This window comes from Vicugna pacos, chromosome 1 (genome assembly GCF_048564905.1).
Source record: "Vicugna pacos chromosome 1, VicPac4, whole genome shotgun sequence".
Classification (NCBI taxonomy): Eukaryota; Metazoa; Chordata; class Mammalia; order Artiodactyla; family Camelidae; genus Vicugna; species Vicugna pacos.
The window spans coordinates 86,276,884-86,293,983 of record NC_132987.1 but is presented as its reverse complement, the minus strand read 5'-3'; the positions used below and the strand labels follow the sequence as shown (position 1 = coordinate 86,293,983).

The following is a 17,100-nucleotide window of genomic DNA, read 5'->3' as shown; positions in this document are numbered from 1 at the left end:
CTAGTATAAAATAAAATCAATTTTGAATTCTTCAGATAAAACACTTTAAAAGTTAGGTAATTATAAGATACAGTTCAAAAGTTAATTTAATATAATACGACCTTTAAGGTTTATAGTATGGAAATACAGTGTGAGGAGATAATTAAGAAGACAGCCCTGCAAACAAGCATTTTTTGCACAAGGCCACTGCAATGTTCCCTTAAAATTTTAAATTAATTATAGTCCCTGAAAATATCTTCTAAACAAAACTTACTTATCATATGCATTTTTGTAAAAATTATCAGAAGTGTAAAGATTATTATAAATTCTAGCTAATGAATTCTTACTATTATGTTTAAAGCTAAATTAATATTTTCAAATATAAGTTTCTGGGAAACACTTTCATTGTTATAAGAACAATCTTAAATTTCTATGCATCAGATAAAAAAAAAATAGAGGAAGGAGATAACCCATCACACTAGAGGAATATCTTAATGTCACATAGCAGGGAGTTTAGCATCATTATTAAGGGTTCAGTCCCTGGAGTCAGACTGTTGGCTTAACCTTTAGCTCTAATATTTACTGCAAACTGATCTTAGATTAATTATATAACCCCTCTGTCTCAGTTTCTTCAGAATGACAGTAACACCATATAAATGTATTAGGTCACTAGGGCTACTGTAATCAAGTACCGTATACTGGGTGGTTTAGCACAATAGAAATTTATTGTCTTATAGTTCTAGAAGCTAGAAGTCTGAAATCAAGGTATCAGCAGGGCCACGTTCCCTATATAGTCTCTAGGGAATGATCTGCTGGGGCCCTCTCTGGTGGCATCTTGTAGTTCCTTGACTTGAGGCAGCATAACTCCAGTCTGCACGTGGCATTCTCCCTGTGTTCATGTATATGTCTTCACATGATGTTTTGTTGTTCATTCGTTCATTCATTTGTTTATCTGTTCTAATAAGGGTATCAGTGATCATTAAATTAGGGACATATCCTACTCCAGAATGACCTCATCTAAAATTAACTAATTACATCTGCAATAACCTACTTTAAAATAAGGTCACATTCTGTAATACTAAGGATTAAATCTTCAACACATGAATTTGGTAGGGGGTGCACAATTCAACCCATCACAAACTCATCAGGATGTTGTAATCACAAAGTGGTGATGTGTATGTGTATATGTATATGTATGTTTAGGAGAACACTGGCATGTGGAAAGGAGAGCACTCAGCCATGAAAAAATATCAACAGGCCTGTAATTCCCTTAGAGTATCAAAAATCAAATTTTATGGAATGCAAGCAATAAAACATAAGAAACATCTTTTCATTTCAATCTCTATGAAACTTCCCCTAATCTGTATCACCATTATTTTTTTTTACCTACAATTTACCTCTTGTCTCCCTACTTTTATTTGCGTAGAGTTTCCTCATAAAAAGTAATGAGAGTAATATTTTAAAAACAGAAATCAAATCACGACCATTCCACTAAAACTCATGTAATGGTTTCTTGCCACATTAAGAAAAAAAGTCAGGCTTTCTGCCATGTTCTATAGGCCCTTTGTGAATGGTCTTTACATTACATCTTCAACTTCATCTCAGATTTTTACTAAAAGCACAGTGACTCCATCTCTGTGACTCAAGAACTCAGTTGCAACTTTGCTGGGAATATTTTTTACTCCAGTCTTCACATGGCTGACTTTTCAACTCTCAGATTTTAGCTCAAACGCCCAACCTAATACACATTGTTCATAGAGTCATAGTATCAGCAATAGATGGCATTTCCTGACAACTAATTATATACTCTAGTAGCTCTACATGCTCTATTTTATTTATTTTTTTCTCCTTTTTCAGTTTTATTAGGTAGAATTATTACAGTTTGACTGCACATGTGCATTATATTGCATACATGCTCTATTTTATTTAAATCTCAGCACAACACTCTAGATTAGATCCTCTTAATTGTCATCAACTGAGACATCATTAGGTTACCCATTAACCAGATTTTATGATATACCCTATACTCAAACCCAGCTTTTCTGAAGCAAATCTTATATTGTATTAACGACTGCTAGATACAAATTCCAAATTACAAAAAGAAAGTTCCTTTGGTATTGCCTTATTGAACAAGACGTCAGAGATTCTGAAAAGCTAATACAGAATGTGAAAATCATGTAAGTTTATGGCCTTTAAGTGTAGGAGTAGATAATTTTACATACATCACTAATTTTAAAGGCATTTTTATTTAAAAGAATGCAGTAACATTCATAATTATATCCTTGAGCATCAAGAAAAAGTTTTCACTAGGAAATTCTTTCCATGAAGGCATAAAAGGCACAATCCATTTTAGAAAAATGCCTACGAAAAATAATTGCTAAATTTGGTGCTTAAAGGGAAATGTTTCAGACACTTGATAGTTACTCCATTACTTGTTTTTAAAAAAGGAGTGAATAAGGTGTTTGCCAGTTTACCATCAAACTTTCTTTCTTAAATGTGTTTTCCTCTAAAATGAATCACTCAAGACAAAGCTAGGATGATGGCATCTTGCAAGAAATGTCAGGAAGAGGGAATTCAGACCCAGATTCGATATTTGTAACTGAAAGTGAAACAAGTTTGTTTTATTTTTTCTAAAAAGGCATTATAATGTAATTAACACTTGATTCTACTTATTGTTTATGAATGAACACACATCAAGATAGCAATTTGATCTGCAATATACAGAAAAGATGAATAACTAATCATAGTTAATACAGAAATAGAATATTAAAGTACTAATTAATACAAGTGTGTAGGAAACATAAAGAACATATTCTTTGTTAATGAGAAAAGAACTTATCTCAAGACTTTATTTTCCCAAAACACTCTGCTTGAGTCCCAAGTGTTAGAACCAGTTCCACAGTATGTAATTTTAACCACACCAAGAATCTTTAATATTTGTAGTTAGAATTATATTGATAAAACTTGTTAAACTTCTATAAACCTAGCTCCACAATTTCGTAAGAAGCTAGTAATATAAATATGGAAGGGTGCTTAATATTTGTTTTTCTTCTAATAAACATATTAAATAATTTTATTTTAGAACTTTTTTTAATCCTTGAGAGTATTAATTATTAAATCACATTTTGCTTTGCAAAATAGGGCTTTTTCTAAAGAATATAATTATTAGAATGGATGTTTGGCCTTACTGCAATTTCCTGGTAACTTCCTAGTAGAAATAATCATAGCCTAGGTTTTAGAGAAATATATATTTATTTCATTATTACTGCTATTTGGCCATTGTTAGAAAATCTACAAAGCTCATGTCTTGCCAGATAGGTGTTAACAACGTAAAGATAGATCTAAACCGATTCAGATTTCTATTGTTACTGGCACAGCTAAAATAGTAGTATCCTGGATTTTCTATTGAAGTAATAAGATTTTATGAGTATATTTATGACCAGAGATTTTACTGTCAATTTTGTTTTCTCTTGGTCATTCTCAACAACCTTATTGCAATAGAACAGCAATGACCTTTATTTAGATTAAAGTCATCAGGGAGTTGAAGTTCATGACAATTTTACAGTCTTCTAAAATGGGAATCCTTCCTTTTTATTGAAAATCCCCAAGGGCAAATCATGGAAAACAAATGTTATTTTGAAAACTATTTCTTTGATGGGATTTTAATAACAATGCTTGATGTCTATTTGAAGGGAGTTCGTCAGCGTATGTACTCTGTGAAAATCAGAAGGGAAGGGCAGAAAAACAGTTTCCAGTTCCAGAGAAGGTCATAGGGACTAAAAAGAATGAGATGGTGAAAATATCAACTTGGGAAATGAACAGTCTTTTCCTTAATAGCACACAATACCATCATTATTGATCTAAGTAAGCAAGAGGTAGGTTTTACAGTAAACTGAATTCTGAGATGTGCTATTTCTCAATAATTTCTTCTCCAGTGCTGGAATATTTATTAAAATTGGTACAGGAGATCTTAGTGAATAGTCTTACCTATGCTTTGCCAAATGAAATTTAACTATTTTTGTATTTCCTTGCTTGGTGGGACCAGGGAAGTATAACTGAATAAAACTGATGCATAGCATCAAAGTTTTTACAGATAAATGACATTAAAAAATACTTTCTGGACTGGATGCTGCCAGTTGGAAAAGAAAAGAGTATTCAGGGTCTGTAGAATTGTCTAAATGAAACTTTTGCATGAAATAACCATGGACTAACTAGGTTTAAACATCTCAGTCAGCAGAATACTATTACCTCTCACAGATGTTCCAAAGAAGCTTATCAAATAATTGTACATCTATTCAGAACTAAAGTGTAGCTCTATCTATGCCTATATATGCCTGAAATTTAAGGAGGGGCATTTGCTTAAAATTATATTTAGTACATTGTATAGTGAAAATTACAGTTCCTCTTCTAACTTACCAGTTGATGGGAAGATGAGCTCAATTAGAATGTAGTGGTTGTCAGGAGAGTAATTTATTATGGAAGATCCTCAGTGTGAATATTATAGTCAGAGATACAAATTTTTAAAAAATACTGTTGAGTGATGTTGGCCACCTTACACAAAAATCTACTTTAGTGAGTAAAAAAAAAATCACTCAGTTTTCTGTCAGTGTCTTTGTCTTCAGTGTTTTGTTTAGATTAAAAAAAAAAAGGAAAAGATTCAGCTTGTTAACATGCAATGTTATTTTCTGAGGCAAATCACTTAACCTTTTTAAACATAAACATACTTACAAAATGCAGAGGTTTTCTAGTTGAACTCTATAGGTGTGTCACTGACTCAGTGCTCAAATATAAAAAATCAGATTTTGTCCTTATGCTATTCACAGACTAGGGAATGGCAGAGATTTAAAGTAACTGCAGGCCAGTGTGTGGTCTAAGCTGTAAAGTGTAGGCAAAGAGTTGTAAGAGCAAAGAGGTATAATGATGTATAGAGGGTGACGCGAATATTTCCAAATTACAAGAAGGATTGGTGACATTTTTGCTTCTAGTGACAAATTTGATTGCAAATTAGTTACACATTTCAAAACCTATACAATGAAAATTTGAAATAGCCCTTTTCAGCAATGATCCTCTAAAATATACACACTAATATTCTAGATATGACCAGTATGAGATGTCTTTAGAGGCACAGCATATCTGTAATAGTACTATCTATTGAAGACTTTCTTAGTCCTGCTTAGTCAATGTTTAACGATCAGGGAGAGTTAACTCATTATACAGCTAGTCATTAAAATGACTTTATTATTATGGTAAATAATCTGTTTTATCAAATATTTCCAGTTTTAAGAATATAAAAAATGTGTTTATATTTCACAATAAAAATGCTATCAAAAAACAATGACAGTTAAATATGTTCTTCAATGGTGGGCATGATTAGAACTTATAGAAAGGAAGTAAAATGTGATTGAAAAGAGAATTGTGAGGTACTGTTGGCAACAGTGTGGGTGAATATAGAAAACATGGATTTTGTACTGGGCTAGTAGCTATCAAGGAATATATAAGTGAATCTTTGAATCTCTGAAATGATGCTTTCATAGAAATAATTTAATAAATTGTAATTAAACCAGATTATATATTGTAGCTATAATTTAAAATTATATCCCCCAAACACAAATATACAAACATATATCAACTATTGTATTTCAAGGCCTCATTGACTTAGGTACTTCTAATAAGGGTTTTAAGTTTTTTCTCCCCAGCATCACTACCTCCCGAAACAAATTTAAAGGTAAATAATAAGCATTGTGGGAGGTTTTAGTTTGATGCGGTGAAGACAGTGGAACACGTAAACACTGGATGCTCACAATAGAAGTACTGATTGAAAAATTACTTCAGTTTGGAAATATTGATGGACCATCATCCAAACTACTATATTGGTGATCCAATGTATGGTGTAAGAGGCATCTACTCTTTCCCTAGATGGAAAAATATTGCAAATTGGGCCTAAAAAACCAAGGATCGTCATCAGAATTACATTCTCAAGGCTTGGGGAGGCAAACATTCTGATCTCAGCTAATTATTTTATCTCTTCATCATCACTAGTGCCTCTCATGCCAAGTGTAGTTTTGAAATAATCTTTGAAGAAAGAATGAAAAGATTTCCATGAGGCTAATTTCTGGGATTCAGCCTTGTGGAACATGGCCTCCTGCTCTTACTTATCCATATTGAGCATGTTCTTGTGTAGGGATGATATATATTTGGCAAAAGAAGCTGCATAAGACGGTGAGACTCTAAACTCAGGCTCAAAGACAGAACAGGTATTGCAGTTGGTAAGGAGAAGCAAAGCACCAGGAAGGACAGGAGTTTTAGAAAATAACCTCCAAAGCAGTAAAGACAGAATGTGATGATCTCCTTGCTGGAGGCCAGAGTCAAGGAAGCACTCTCCGGTTTCAGCCAAGCCCAGAGGACCTGCCAAAACTGCAGAATAGCACATGAACAGAAGTGCCTGGTGCCCTGAACATATTTATTCAACAAAAATTAGAAAATAAAAATAGTGACTAGAAAAGAATTGTGTGCTTGTGCTACAATTTGGGGATTAGTCATAGCAAGTTAGATACAGAGAGACAAAACACTTTTATAGTATAAACATCAGCAAGTGATGAATCCAGTTGGGTACCTATAAGTAAAATAATTCATACAAAAAACAGAGTAATTAAAATTTAGTTCAATTAGAAAGTGATCCAGGACAAAGAAACAACTTTCTACTTCAAACCTCTACTTTAGGCCAAGCATTCTAGTGATCTGTCTCCATGCATACGTGATTTATTACATATGTATGGCTATGTGTATGTGCATACACATATGTAAATAAAAAAATAATAGACAACTGACAAATGCAATAATCTTGTGACATATAAATACACACACACACACACACACCCCCCTGTACTCATGGTAGCCATACTGCCAACATTGTTTTATTTTAAGATAAAAGCAACCAGAATACGTATTAAAGTGGAAGCAGCTTTTTTCTCAGATTCTCACAACTCGTAAAATACTGATTTTTCTCAGATCTCCTAACTTTGTTGTGTCATTGAGCAAATTTGTCTATTTTTGTGATTTGTAACTGTCCGTGTGCTTTTTCTTTCTCCTAGAAAACTGTAAATTCCTCAGGCACCACTTTATCCTATTCACCTCCGCATCCCATACACCGTGATTAATTCTTTGGGAAGCGTGGACCTTGGTCAATTCATTTTGTAGCCAACATTGGTCAAATACAAAAGGACTTCCCTATTGTATTAGCTTTCTAGAACCACCCCTAACAGAGTACCACAAACTGATTGGCTTAAAACACAGAATTTCATTCTCTCTGGAAGCTAGATGTCTGAAATCAAGGTGTTAGCAAAGCCTTGCTCTTCCTGAAGGCTGTAAGGAAGACACCTCCTTACTTCTTCCAGCTTCTAGTGGCCCCAGGCATTCTTAGTTTCTGGCAACATAACTCCAATCTCTGTCTCCATCTTCACATTGCCCTGTGTGTGTCTGGGTCCTTTCCTCTTCTTATAAGGACATCAGTCATTGGATTCAAGTCACTCTAAATCCAGGATGATCTAATCTCCAGGGTCTTAACTAATTACATCTATAAAGTCTCTATTTCCAAATAAGAGTTTCCAAATAACTCCTTTCCTATTCCTACATGCCCTGTGGGGGACACTTTGCTGCCTTCAAGGAGCTGGAGCTGTTCGTCCAGAACATGCACAAGTTCATGTGGCTGGTAGAGTGGCAGTGACCCCAGTGGGGACAGACTATCACTTTACAGGCTCCCTCCTGACTCCGCCCTTTGACCTTGAAGTCCCCAGTCTCCCGGCTTAGCTCCTAGTAGAGGTGGGGCCTGCAGGGAGGCTGCCTCCCATGTTCTGAGGTTTTGTGTGCACGTGAATTTTCCAGGGATGCTATTGAACCCACTATACCCGTAAATCAGACATTTCATAAGACAGTCAATAAGTGCATCTTTTCTTCATCCAATAAATATTTATTGAGCTTACATGAACTGGGTGAAGGAAATTGTCAGTGAACCAAACAGATAAATTATCTGCTCTCAAGGTGCTGCTCACTTTTTATTGGGATGGGGGTGGGAAGAAGAGCAAATATAGATAGACAGATGATAGACAGGAGGATGGATACACATACATGGAAGTATACAAAAGAAATAGGTATAGAGATAGGAATAGAGTTAGAAATAGAGGTGATCAGTGTACTGAAGAAAAATAGAGCAATTTAGGAAGAATGAACATTACATCATTAAAGTTCTACTTCTTTGATTTGTGTTAGCAAAGTCTATATATGCCTTTAAATCACATTTTGAATAGGAGTCTAGCCTAAGTATAAACTAGTAGCTTAAATAGCTCCTCAAAAGGAATTCTCATTCTCAAGGACTTCTTTGTGCAATAAGTTATGGTAGATAGATGGTAGAATTATAATTTAACATGCTATTTTAATGGTCTTCCACGAAAACAAATAGATAATAAAATTTTTAAAGAAATAGAATTCAAACAGAAAAGAGTCATTGACTAAGTGTAGTAGAGAAAAATTACAAGATTGCCTTTTAATAACTATGTTGAGATTTGGTTCCCTCACATAAAAATGGGGATAAAATGAATCCTTAAGTACATAGTTGTAAGGATTAAATGAGATAACATATGTGTGGGTGGTAACTTAGCACATTATCTGGAACATGCTAGGTTTTAAACAAATGCTAGTAGAATCTAAATGACTCCTTAATTACTCTTTCTCCTAATACTCATCATAAAATTGTAATATAATCTTTGCTATCATCATATAGTTATTGACTGTTTTACTGTAATTGAGTTTATGGCCCCACCTCAGTTCATAATAAGAGGTTTTATTAAGGAAACCTGAGATAGGTCAGAAACATAGCTTTCAATGTTAAAGGGAACTTTCAGCCTCTTTTTAATTACTTTAACCTATTGAATTTAAATCTTCCTTTGAATTGTCTAATTGTATTCCTCTATAAGTTAAACCTATTACAGGGTAAATCACTTTAATGCAGTACAGTTTTATCATATCTCCAGGAAATTAATTCACCATACAAATGTCATGGATTGCCTCCTGTCATAGTTGCAAGCAAATGGATACGAAATAGTGTCTTCCTTACTGACCCCATGCTATGATAAGTAGTTTGTTTATGAATTATATGGATAATCAGAAGAGGCAATTGTATTAATTTGAGGATGGGGGACGGTGTCATTCTGCCTTTAAAATCGTGTCAGTCTTTTAGACTGAAAAACTGCTTTTGATTAGGAGTGCATAATTCTCTCCTATCTCATCTGCTTTCACTCTAATCAAACTGATGCCATTCCTTTTATTTTTAATTCAAGTCCAGGTAGTCCTCTACTTGCTGTCAAGAGATTTAGATGAAGAATCTGTTCCTTTTGATAGAACAAAACTGTAAGAGTACTTTCCTTAGTTTGTCATGCAGTATTTAATAATTCTCTCCTTGAATTTAGCATTTCTTGAAATGGGCTGAAATCTAAAAATATTTCTGGCAGAAGCAGTTATACCAGACATCTTAATTATTATGTTTCCAAGGAAATGACAGGCTATGTAAGGGAAGCTGACATGTCTCCCTGCAGCTATGTGCTTTTTATATTGGAACTTTAGGCTATTATAAATTACCTAGGCCTGAGACTGGCATGAACACAAAGCCTCAGATATAAACCAGCTGTCACATAATGAAGCTGGCGTTAATCCCCTCAGATTCCCCCCTTTTGCCTTGTGGTACACTGCCAGAATGTAACAGTTCCAGGAGCACAGCGTTCTAAACGGGCAGTATAAATATCTGATTCTCTCATTTTCTTTATTTTCTTGAACTCTTGCTGTTTATTCTCTACTGTTGGAATCATTCCTAAAGATCAAATTGAACAGGAGGATGGAGTAAGCTGGAGGTGAAGAGGTCAGAATCTGAAGAGTGCAGGAGGTTGGCAGTTATTCTGTAGGGTTGATGCTCTTAACAACCATTGTTTGATTTGAGTCCCTGCCTACTCTGCTGAATGCCATGTTTCCACATCAGGAAAGGGACTTGATCTTTGCACCTGCTGCCTCCTCGTTAGAAGGGAGGGGAGAAGCACTTGGGTGATCTTTGAGTTAAGCAGGTGACATAACAGCACCACACAGTACACTGAACAGAGCAAACGTGTTAAACTGCTTCCTGTTGGGAAAGTATTTTGAATTGTACTGCAACATTCTTTTATCTTGCTTCCTGAATTTGGGCCACTTTGCTAACTATTATTCCATTGCTAAAATCCTCAGCCAAGTATGTTTTGTTGCTAACAATTGAAAAGTCACTGATTAGTAAAATTGTTATTCTCTAAAAACAGGGAAGCATCAAATGGTACCTACTAAACTTTGTAAATGTTATTAAACCTGTAGTATTATGTGACTGAAGTATTTCATTCATGAAGTAAAAATAACGTTATCTATTTTTTTACCAATACGTATTTATAAAATGCTTCATTATTTACTGAGAGAAAACACTGAACATAAATTTTAAAAGGCTATGGAGATAGGAAATGGGCTAGATAGAGTCTGGTTTTGGATCTAATACTTTCTTTCTGTATTATTACCTTGTATATGTATGAATGTCCGTTTTACACCAAAAACAATAAAGAAAAAAACATAAAACAAATAAACCAAAAATGCAGACACGGTGTCCTGCCAAATTCATAGTGCCGTTGCAAATATTAGATGGAAGGAAAAATGTGACAGTGGTTGAAAAACTGCACACTGTTATAAAAAACTATATTTTTACCATTTCATGGGCTTTATTTTATTGTTAAAAATTGGTAGTCTTCTTCTGGGAACACAAGTCAGCGAACAGCCTCTGAATGAAATGAATGGTGTGGTTTTGTTAATGAGTGCCTACTTGATAAATCTGGTGGTGAAGAGGACCTTCATTCACAATAAAGCATCTTGTCAGTCTCTCACTTCAAATAAAATCCAGTGAAATCCATCAGGATACTGACAGAAGCTGTAAGTAGGGACTCCTGCCTATAGACTGCCCAGCCTGATTGATGAGTTTATAAAAATCCAGCCTCCACATTGCTGCCTTATTAGTTACTCCAGAAGATTTTCCAAAAAATTTATATGTGATCTCATTCATCTATTGTGTTTCATAAGTGATTTATCTTAACATAAACCTCAGATATGAGGGAATATAATTTTCAAATAAGATCATTAACAAAAATTACACAAATATGACATTATAATCAAGAGTATTCTTCTCTTGCATCCACATTATTTTTCTTATGTAGAGTATTTGGTTTTCTACATAAGATAGATGATTTCAAGTGTTGTTATCTATCACCAATGATTTAACCACTTACTAAAATTAATTAAATATTATCTTATTGATAATTACAATAAGGTAACAAATAATCTTGGATTATAAAAATAAGGAAAATTATTACATAATAGTACTTTGAAGTTTCTTTACTTCACTAGTCTTCTTGAAAGATAATAAAACATATCCAGTATAGATATTTTTATCACTTTTTGATAAAATGAAATATCAATTACGAGATAGGTCGCAAGTTATGAAATCATATATCAACTTCAAGTTTTAACTGTTCATTCTTGCCATAACTCACTTCTTGTAGCAGAGTTAACAGCCCACTTTTCTGAGCCAATGAATACATCCATTCCCCAGCTGTTGTGAGAGTTGACTGCTAATGGCTTATAGATTTCCCTGCTCCTTTGGAAAATTGCCCTTTGCAAGATAGAAACTGTATCATCTGAGAGGTTTTGCCAACCCAGCGGAAGTTCACAGCCAAGGACTGACAGAAAAGGGGCACAAATTCCGGGGCCCTTTGCCTCAAGATGGGAGCAACTGTGTGCTGCGATCTATGCAAGTCAGGCTCCACCTGAGACCACATCCTTGCATAGGTCTCCGTGGTGTCATCTCTCTTTATGTGACTCTTTTCTCCTACGAGAAAATCCTTGATAAATCTTGTGCTCTCAAATCTTTGTCTCAGTTTCTGCTTCCAGGAAACAGAATCTAAGTCAGTTAGTATGGGAATGGTGCTACTAAGCAGATTCTAAGGATTCTGGAGTTCAATCTCACACCGGCTAGCAAACATTGAGAATCCCATCTCTCCATAGTGAGACACTGATGTTTCTGTACATCCCTGTAGAATGCAGTGACTAAGATGTTTTACTCACAGTGAACTGGAGGAGTGGAAGGAAGTGGACTGGCGTATCTCTGACATTAGAGAGGTGTAGGAAAAATAATAATTATAAGGACTGTTAAACAGATGTCCACTATTGAGAACTAGTAATGCTTTCAAGAGAGAAAATTACCAGTTTAAGCAATAAAATACTAATCAAAAGAAGAGTGTGGGAGCCAGAGTTGCCTGTGGAAGCATGTGATCTGTTTATTACCCTCTGATGGAGAATGATCATCTCCTTACATACTGCGGAGCCCATGCCTGCTCTAAACCATGTGATGTCTCCGGATCTTAATTATAAACAATATTGTTAACAGAAGTTTCTTTCTTGTTCAGGCAATAACAATAGCTCTCTAAGCAAAGGCTCAGTTAATATTACAAACTTAAAGAATTATTCATGCTTTTGAGGCTATGGAGTTATTAGTAATCCATTTCACTCCTCTGCATGCTGCGCTCAGAGCCAAATACCTGGAGAGATATATGTACCAAACAGTATAAAAAGTGTGATAAAGAGATCTGCAGGTAGATGTCATAGCAGGCTAATAACAAAGTTTATTTTGAAAGAGATATTCTTTAGTCATTTTTAATTATTATATTGAATATATTCAATATTGTCTAATAAGAATGGAAAGAAATTAACATCTATAAATAAAAATTACATTGAGAAACAAATTCAATAATTAATTCCTGATTGAGTCATAGAAAATGTCAAGAAAAAAATCAGTAAAACATTTCACACTTTTCTGTAATGCCTGATTATTTCTTTTTGTATGTGTGCAGATGTATATGTATTTACCGCAACGGAAACATTTTCAGTTTCGTTTTTTGCTAGTTAAAACAAGAATTGCTTTTAAAAACTATATTTTAATCCATTCCCTTGATATTTTAGACATTTGATGTATGGTCACTTTAGGCAGTTATCTGTCTGTCCTACCCAAGCAGCAGGCTCTGGATTAAATGGCTTAGAAAAGATATAAAAGGAAGTGGATAATCCTAGAAACAGTATTTCTTTACTCCACAATTGTTCATATGTCCAGCCCAGTTATTTTTTATAAATATTTCCTACTGTTGAATTTTTTATTTGAAAAGCATGAATTATTTTCAACATATAAATTACCCAGACATTTATTAGTGATGTAGTAAATGCAATGACTTTTATTTATATACGCAAAAATATATTAAATAAGAACTTGTTTATGCAATTATAAGGTGATTCCCCTCCCTATTTTTAGCTTATTATTAAATCTTTTGGTTCAGCAATTGTAATATTAGAGTCATTCATCTTTTTCTCACTACATTTTTACTCTTCATCAATAAATGACTGAATATAATTTCCTCAAAACAATACTGATTGTAATACTTCGTTATACAAAATCTATACAAGAATAATCAGGATAAATTTTTAAGTAAACTTCTGAAATTGAAATACAGTACACATAAAATGTACACAAATAACAAGTGTACACATACATGAATTATGACAAAATTAATACACCCAGCTAACCCCTAATTTCAGAAGCTTCCTAGTTATCCCCTACAATTACCTCCCTCCTTCCTCTTCAAAGTTTAATCATATTCTGACTTCTAACATTACAGAATTGTTTTATCTGCTTTGGAATTTTATGTAAGTAAAATTACTTTTGTCTGGGTACTTCTCAACAATGTGGAAGTTTTCTTCATGTTTTGTATGTAGTAGTTCATGTTTATTCATGTTTATTGCCATATCATATCCCATTGATTTTATAATAATTTATTAATCCATTTTTCTCTAGCTGAGCACTATAAAAGTGTGCTGCTATGAAATTCCTCACATGATCTTAGTGGACATTTATTTGCATTACTCTCATGTATATACACAGGAGTAATAAGTAGATTTAGAAAAACTGCAATATACAAAGTTAAGATACATAAATCTACTGTAGTTCTCTGTACTAGCAACAAAAACCTAAATATGAGTATTTTTAAAAGTCCATTTACAATAGCATCCAAAGTAATTAGGAGTTAACTTTTTTAAAGATGTGCAACCATCTTTTTTTAGTGTAGTTTTTTTGCACCAAACTACAAAATACTACTAAAGGAAATTAAAGAAAACCTAAAAAATGGAGAAATATATATGTTAATAAATTGGAAAATTCAATATTGTTAAACTGTCAATTCTCTGCAAATTTGCCCATGTTAAGAGCAATTTCAAAAATAATCTCAGTAGGACTCATTTCTGAAAATTTCAAATTTTAATCTAAAATCAATATGAAATTCAAAGAACATAGGAAATAAGTATCATTCTTGAAAAAACAAATTTGGAGGTCTTATATTACCTGTCTTCAAGACATAATACAAAGTTTCTGTAATCAAGACAGTGTGTCACTGACATTAAGGATTAACAGATAAATAATTCAGAATTGAACACAGATTTATAATTATTTGGTGTTTGACGAAGGTGTATAACTATCCAAAAGAAAAATAAATCTTTTCTCAAAAAGGTGAAAGAATAACTGAATATTCTTTTGAAAAAATGTAACCTTGACATTTTCCTCACATCCTACATCAAATTTAGTTTAAGATGAGCCATATCTGTGCATAAAAGCTAAAGCTATGAGCTTAAAAAAGAATACATAAGAGAATATCTTTTTGACTCAAGAGAATGAAGTGTTTTTTAGACAGATCACAGAAAGTAACAACCATAAAAGAAAAATTGATAAATTGGATACCATCAAATTTTAAAACATATGTTCATCTAGAATATATTGCCAATTCTTGCAACTCAATAAATGAAAACAACTCAATAAAAATGGGCAAAATCTTGAGTAAACATTCAAAATAAAACTTACAAAGAATCATCAAAACAGGTAAAAATGTTGCCTAATATCAAGTCCTTAGGGAAATTAAAAGTAGAATCATAAAGAGATGTTTCTAGAAAATTTACTCCTTCATAAATAGCTAAAATTTAAAATTTGATTTTACCAAATACGGACAAGATGTGGAACAATAAAATTTCTTATCCAATTTTGTTGCTAATGTACAATGGTGTAACTACTTAAATAAAATTTAGCAGCTTTTTATAAAACTAAATATACACCTACACCATCATCCAAGAATTCCAATTCTAGGTTTACCAAAGAGAATTAAAAATATATGTTCATAAGGTGACTTGTACAAAACTGTTCATATCAGTTACATTTACAATTGCCAAAGACTGGAAACAAACCAAATGTCTAGCAATACTAGAATAAATAAACAACTATTGTGTATTTATACAATGAACAAATACTGAACAATAAAAAACAGTAAGTGCAATAGCATGGATAAATCTCAAAAGTTGACTATGTTAAGTAAAAAAATCCTTATATAAAAGAATTCATAACATACAATTCCATTTACTTGAATATGCTAAACTAACCTATGCTTGAAAAGTCAAAATGGTAATGACCTCTGGGAGGATGGGGCTGGAAATTAACTAGGAAAGGATATGAATGAGCTAAGTTGATGATAATATTCAATATCAAGATGGGGATTATATCAAAGCTCAATGAACATATTTATGTTAAGATTTATACATTTCATTGTATACAGAAATCTGCATATATTAAATAAATCTGTAAACAAAAATAGAATTCTAATTAATAATATGCATGTGGAAGTATGTAGCAGGAAGTGTACAGATGTCTGCAATTTATTTTAAAGTCTATAAAAATAAAACACATCAATGGATGGATACTAGGATGAATATGGATACAAGTGAAATGAAAAATATGAATGATAGAATCTAGATGGTGAGCATGTGAATGTTAACTGTAAAATTAACTTTAAAGTTTTCTGAGTATTTAAAAAATTTAATAATAAAATATTGAGGAAAAACTGACCAGGACTTTTGCTGCCAGCCATACTAAAATAATTGCTACCAGACTTTCTCTCTTGATGTAACAACTAGAAAATACAGAAAAATAAAGGAAATAGAATTTTTCGGACAGTGGACAACAGTTGGCTGTGACCCCAGAGAAAAGGGAAACAAATGACAGAAACATGTTTGCTTGCTTTCTGGCTGAAGTCATCTTCCAGAATGAAGACCAGGGCGGGGATACTAAACAATGTACAATGGACCTTCTGAGTTAAAGAGATGGAAATCTAGCTTCGAGTAATAGAAGCAGGTGGGATTTATGGGATAGAATAACAGAGAGAAGCGAATAAGAATAAGAAGCGAATAAGAATAAGAAGCGAAAAGAGATTAAGAAAATTGCCGAGGTCCCCTTGAATTCACTGTTGAATCTAAAGTGCAAATGCAGAGGGTGAAAGTCCACAAGACCAATCAAAGGACCGCCAGAAGCTGTAAGGTGAAATTATTTTAGAGCTCACACCTATGAAACATTTGCATTTCCACTAACTAAAGGCAAGAAACTTCACAGACAACTCAGAACTCAGAACATTAGATAGAGATTCCTAAAGGGTCAAATATTTAAGAAAAAAATAACTTAATGTGGGGAGAAATAAAAGATATAAAAGGAATCATGTAGCAGTTTTATACTTAAAAATACATCTTATTGGGGAGGGAGGAATGAATAGATGGAGCACGAGGGATTTTTAGGGCAAGGAAATTATTCTATATGCTACTACAGTGGTGGCTACATGTCATTATACATTTGTCAAAACTCACAGAATATACAACATCAAGAGTGAACCCTAGTGTAAACTATGGACTTTGGTTGATAATAATGTGTCCATGTTGGTTCTTCGATTGTACCAAATATGCCACACTGATGAGGGATGTTGAAGGTAGAGGAGTATATATGCGTGGGTGGGAAGGGCTATGTGCGAACTCTGTATTTTCTGCTCAATTCTGCTGTGAACATGAAATTGTTTTAAAAAATAAAGTATATTAATAAAAAATGCATCATATCAAATAAAAAATTACTGGGTGAATAAAGATCAGATTACACATTACAGAATGAAA

General features: G+C 33.3%; 1 long non-coding RNA gene across 2 annotated transcripts in view; it reads right to left on the bottom strand.

The window, feature by feature from the left end:
• Positions 1-682: 682 nt before the first annotated feature.
• LOC140698072 (uncharacterized) overlaps positions 683-17,100 on the bottom strand; it is a 175,736-nt gene continuing 159,318 nt past the window's right edge. For both annotated transcript variants that reach the window (XR_012075491.1, XR_012075492.1), the window contains one exon: positions 683-936. This is a non-coding gene — a long non-coding RNA (uncharacterized lncRNA). The remainder of the gene's footprint in view (positions 937-17,100) is intronic.